The sequence below is a fragment of the Macrobrachium rosenbergii genome, chromosome 1 (assembly GCF_040412425.1).
Source record: "Macrobrachium rosenbergii isolate ZJJX-2024 chromosome 1, ASM4041242v1, whole genome shotgun sequence".
In the NCBI taxonomy this organism is placed as follows: Eukaryota; Metazoa; Arthropoda; class Malacostraca; order Decapoda; family Palaemonidae; genus Macrobrachium; species Macrobrachium rosenbergii.
Window position 1 is genome coordinate 28,337,669 of NC_089741.1, and position 6,000 is coordinate 28,343,668.

The 6,000-nt window shown below is 31.1% G+C and overlaps 1 pseudogene; it reads left to right on the plus strand.

Annotated features, from left to right (window-relative positions):
• Positions 1 to 6,000, plus strand: part of LOC136839924 (hemicentin-1-like) — an 843,194-nt pseudogene that overhangs the window by 705,790 nt on the left and 131,404 nt on the right.

A 6,000-nucleotide genomic window follows, 5' to 3' on the forward strand; every position in this document is an offset into this window, starting at 1 on the left:
CACAGCTCACTGATTGCCACATATACTTATATATATATATATATATATATATATATATATATATATATATATATATATATATATATATATATATATATTATTCACACGTAAGCATACAGTATTCGCAAACTGAAAAAGGATCTTTGAAGGTAACAGCACGTCCTGTAGACGCAATATGCTCTCAACCCGTACTGATAATAACAACACATGCTGGAATAATATCTCTTCCAGGTAAAGTGGCACTCCCAGGAGAGTGCCGGGAGTGCCAATGCATTATGGAATTGTCAGCTTTATCCGAGACTGAACAAATTTCATAACCTCCATGCAAACTGACAGTCCGTGATGCCCAATATACGGGATAAAATGTTTATTGCCTGTCTATATTAATAAAATGAAGTTTGACCGGATACATGTTTTTTCTGGATGGCGTTGTATCCGGATACATATTCTTTATTTTTTCTGGATCGCACTTCATCCAAATACATTTTTTTTGGATTGCGTTGTATCCGGACACATTTTTTTCCTTGATCACGTTGTATCCAGATGCATTTTATTCTGGATCGTGTCATATCCAGATACATTTTTTTGGGGATCGCTTTGTATCCGGATACATTTTTTTTCTGGATCGGATACATTTTTTTTTCTGGATCGCGTCGTATCCGGATACCTTTTTTCTGGAATCGAGTTGTATCCAGATACATTTTCTTCTGGATCAAGTTTTATCCGGATACATTTTCTCCCGGAGCGCGTCGTATATCGAATACCTATTTTCTGGAATCGCGTGGTCTCCAGATGCATTTTTCTGGATCGCGTCGTGTCCGGATAAATTTTTTCTGTATCGCGTAGTATCCAGATACGTTTTTTTCTGGATTGCATCTTATCCGGATACATTTTTCCGGATCGCGCATTGTATCCGGATACATATTTTTCTGGATCGCGTAGCGTCCAGATACATTTTTTCTGGATTTCATCTTATCCGGATACATTTTTCTGGATCGCGTCGTATCCAGATACATTATTTTCTGGATCGCGTAGTATCCAGATACATTTTTTGTGATTGCATCTTATCTGGATCAATTTTTCCGGATTGCGTTGTATCCGGATGCATGTTTTTTTCTGGATCGCTTAGTATCAATACATTTTTTCGGATCGGGACGTATCCGTACTGATTTACGGAATGCAGAGGCTACTTGCAAGGTACCTAGATTATCAAGTTCAATATCTCGCTTACGTTAAATATCTTGGGGATTGTTTTATTGTATAAAAAATTATATTTTCGTTGTGCTTATCATATAAAAATGTTATTTATAATCTTTTTATTCTATGAATATGTTATTTACAATCTTTTTATTCTCATAAATATGTTGTTGACAATCGTTTTCATTCTATAAATATTTGATTTACAATCGTTTTTATTTTATAAATGTTATTTACAATCGCTTCTATTCTATAATAATGTTATTTACAATCGTTTTTATTCTATAAATATGTTACTTATAATCGTTTTTAATCTATGTTATCAACAATCTTTTTATTCTACAAATATATTATTTACAATCGCTTTTATTCTATAAACATGATATTTACAATCGCTTTTTATTTTAGAATTGTTATTTACAATAATTTTTATTCTAATAAATATTGTTATTTACAATCGTTTTATTTTATATGTTGTTTACAATCGTTTTTATTCTAATAAATAAGTTATTTACGATCGTTTTTATTCTAATAAATATGTTATTTACAATCGTCTTTATTCAAATAAATATGTTATTTACAATCGTTTTTATTCTGCAAATATGTTATTTAGAATCGTTTTTACTCTGATAAATATGTTATTTACAATCGTTTATATTCTAATAAATATGTTATTGACAATCGTTTTTATGATATGAATACGTTATTGATATCATTTGCGTCATTCAAAGGGACCGCTGAACTTCCAGCCGAATGACGCAACGGTTGCGATATGTCATCATAATTAATGGCCTTCATAAACGATTATTAAACTTTTTGATTAAATTTTCGGCTAATCAAATATTGCGCATACGCGAACATTATCACTTCGCGTAATGAATCGAGCGCTCTCGCCAATAATGTCTGTGCGTATGGCGGATAGTGAAAATATGAATTTAAAATTTTATCAGAGAAGCCTTCATTTATAAATAAGGAAGGAACTTCTCTTCATGATGTTCTTATCTGTATTTGAATATCATGAGACAAAGAATATCATTATCATAATCATAATGGTCAAGTGGGCAAAAGATGGAGTATTTGAATAAAGAAAATTATATAAATATGTGATAAAATCTACTTAAGACTATCAAGGGTACAATAAAAATATGCATACACACATTATAATATATATATATATATACACATATGTAATATATATATATATATATATATATATATATATATATATATATATATATATATATATATATATATAAAATCCAACCAAAGACTTTTACAAATATAATTATACGTGAAAATGGTATACAAAATGAAGTGCAGTTTATGACAAGTGGAAAACGTACATAATTCAGTACCAGACATTTTGATATATGTACACTTATTTTCCCCCTCCTGCCCCCTCTCTTTCTCTCTCTCTCTCTCTCTCTCTCTCTCTCTACTTCCTAAATCAATCAGGACATTCCTTTAGGGGCAGAAAGGAAGAAGGGATAAGTAAGTCAGCTGAAACCTTTCATTTTTTTTTTTATTTGATTTCCCCAGCCCAGACACTTTTCCTAACGCTCACCTCTTTCACCGGCAGTCCAACCGATGAACGTCAGCATCATGAGCAGCAGCAACTCACTCAGTGCCAGCACCGAATATGAGCTGACGTGCCAAGCCTGGGGCTCCAGACCGCCCGCTGTCATCAGCTGGTGGAAAGGTGGCACCCAGCCTCTCAAGGATGCTGTCATGACGGTAAGTCCTCTACGTAGATAGCAAGAGGGTAACCTGCACTCATAGGTATACACTAAACAAACAGACACACACAGGCACACATACATACATGCATACACACACAAACAATATATATATATATATATATATATATATATATATATATATATATATATATATATATTACATATAATATATACATACATATGTATACATCATATATATACATACATACATATATAATATATATATATATATATATATATATATATATATATATATATATATATATATATATATATATATATATATATATATACGCACTATTCTGCGTCCACAAAAAAACTAAATATGATCTGTTTCATCATTTTAATTATGGTTTCTGGACCTACTGATGCGTTTTATGATTATAATAAAAGATACACATTATACCCTCCCACCACGTAACAGTAAAATTAATTCATCTTTTATCGTTTCAATCTGTTGTAATTACTTGCTTTAATTAACCCTGCCATTTCCCCCTTCTTTCCAACCACTTCATATGCGAAAGTTTAAAAGTATACTTTTCCCCCTTTTATTTGTAGTTCATCGTGTTTCCCTCGGTTAAGAAAACAAAGAACACAGCTACATTGCAATTTTAATTTCTTCTTTTTTTTGGAGTTCACGCGTTTCATATATAGCATAAGATTATTTATTTATTAATTTTTTACATATATTTACTCCATAATGCACATCTCATCTCACTGGACGTGTCAAAAATAATTCCTTTCTATTTTCATATTTTGTTTCAGCTCTCCTCATTAATTTTCACTTTGTGTTTTTTGACAAACAACGACTATTTATCTAAGTCCCTTTAGTTTATGGACATTTTCATTTATTATTCATGGCCTTCCCTAACAGCAAAGAGCTTGAGACTGCTTGTATACACAGTTCTATCTCCTATAGCTATTACTAGTTTGACAACTTACCGTTATATTTCACTTAATCATTTGAATCTTTTACTTTTTTTATGTTGAAGAAATTATGATAATTCCAACCACTCATTTCCTTACGGTTATAAATATTCTTATCCCCCGTTCATCATCATTTTCTGGAGACTGATTTCTTAATTTGTCTGAAAACACCATGCCAATTTCTATTCGTTTATGTCTGTTACAAGAACAGCCGTTTATTATATCAAGAGTTGTTTTTCATTATTATTGCTTCAAACCAAAGCCCTTATTATCATCACGAAAAATTTTGGCAAAGTAAATTTTCTTTTTAACTCCAGACCTGCCAAGAAACAGCTGTGTGGCATCGTACTGCTTTTAATTACGTTAACCAAACCTTTTCTACAATCATGAAAACTCCTGATTTTTTGTATCGCCCATTTCTTCTCATAAATTTGAAATCATGATTTGTTGGGTTTTCTTTAAACCAAATCAATCCTGTTAGAATCACAAATACCCGAATTTATCATCGTATCGTTAGCCTACAATATGTTTCTGGACTACAACAATCAGCGACTGATAGTAATGTAACACCTTTTATTTTAAATCAAATATACTTTAATACCAATTCTCCTTAGAATAACGGTATTATTTTATTTTTTCACCATCATACAATCACGAACGGATACACTTTATAATTGTTCTTAACATGCATTTCAAAAACTAATTATACTCTATTTAATACCAGTCTCCCTTAGAATGATGTTATTCTTTTAATTTTACACCATATTACATTTTCACTATATTAAAATCACGATAGCATACACCCTATTAGTCACACTATAATCGTTCTTAATATATGTATTTCAAAATTTAATTATACATTAGTTAATACCAGTCCCCCTTAGAATTATGTTATCTTACAATCATGAAAGCATAAACCTGATTAGCAGCACGATAATATTTGTTCTTAATATACATATTACAAACCGACAATCTTCTCACAATCGCAAAAGCATACACGTCATTAGCAACGCAATAATATTTGTTCTTAATATATATTTCAAACCAAGTCTCTTATCACAATCACGAAAGCGAGCCTCCGAGTAAGTGGCGCAATCATTTCTATTTCTCGCGTAATGATTTCTCCAAACAGTGCTCCTATTTCAGAAAGTTTTAGCTCTTTTGTACAACATTTTCTCTCTTGATTTTAACAAGTTTTAGCTCTTTTGTAACATTCTTTCTCTTGATTTCAGGAAGATTTTCCTCTTTCGGATCATATTTTCTCTCTTGATTTCAGGGAGTTTTTTTTTCTCTCTCTTGATTTCAGGAAGTTTTTTTTTTTCTCTCTTGATTTCAGGAAGTTTTTTTTTCTCTCTCTTGATTTCAGGAAGTTTTTCTCTCTCTCTTGATTTCAGGAGTTTTTTTCTCTCTTGATTTCAGGAAGTTTTTTTCTCTCTCTTGATTTCAGGAAGTTTTTTCTCTCTTGATTTCAGGAAGTTTTTTTCTCTTGATTTCAGGAAGTTTTTCTCTCTTTGATTTCAGGAAGTTTTTTCTCTCTGATTTCAGGAAGTTTTTTTTCTCTCTTGATTTCAGGAAGTTTTTTTCTCTCTTGATTTCAGGAAGTTTTTTTTTCTCTCTCTTGATTTCAGGAAGTTTTTTTTCTCTCTCTTGATTTCAGGAAGTTTTTTTTTCTCTCTTGATTTCAGGAAGTTTTTTTTCTCTCTCTTGATTTCAGGAAGTTTTTTCTCTCTTGATTTCAGGAAGTTTTTTTTTCTCTCTCTTGATTTCAGGAAGTTTTTTTTTCTCTCTCTTGATTTCAGGAAGTTCTTTTTCTCTTTCTTGATTTCAGGAAGTTTTTTTTTCTCTCTCTTGATTTCAGGAAGTTTTTTCTCTCTTGATTTCAGGAAGTTTTTTCTCTCTTGATTTCAGGAAGTTTTTTTTCTCTCTTGATTTCAGGAAGTTTTTTTCTCTCTCTTGATTTCAGGAAGTTTTTTCTCTTGATTTCAGGAAGTATTTGCTCTTTTGTACCACATTTTCTCTCTTGATTTCAGAAGTTTTTGCTCTTTTGTATCATATTTTTATCTTAATTTCAGGAAGTTTTTCCTCTTTTGTATCATATTTTCTCTCTTGATTCAGCAAGTCTTTGCTTATTTTTATC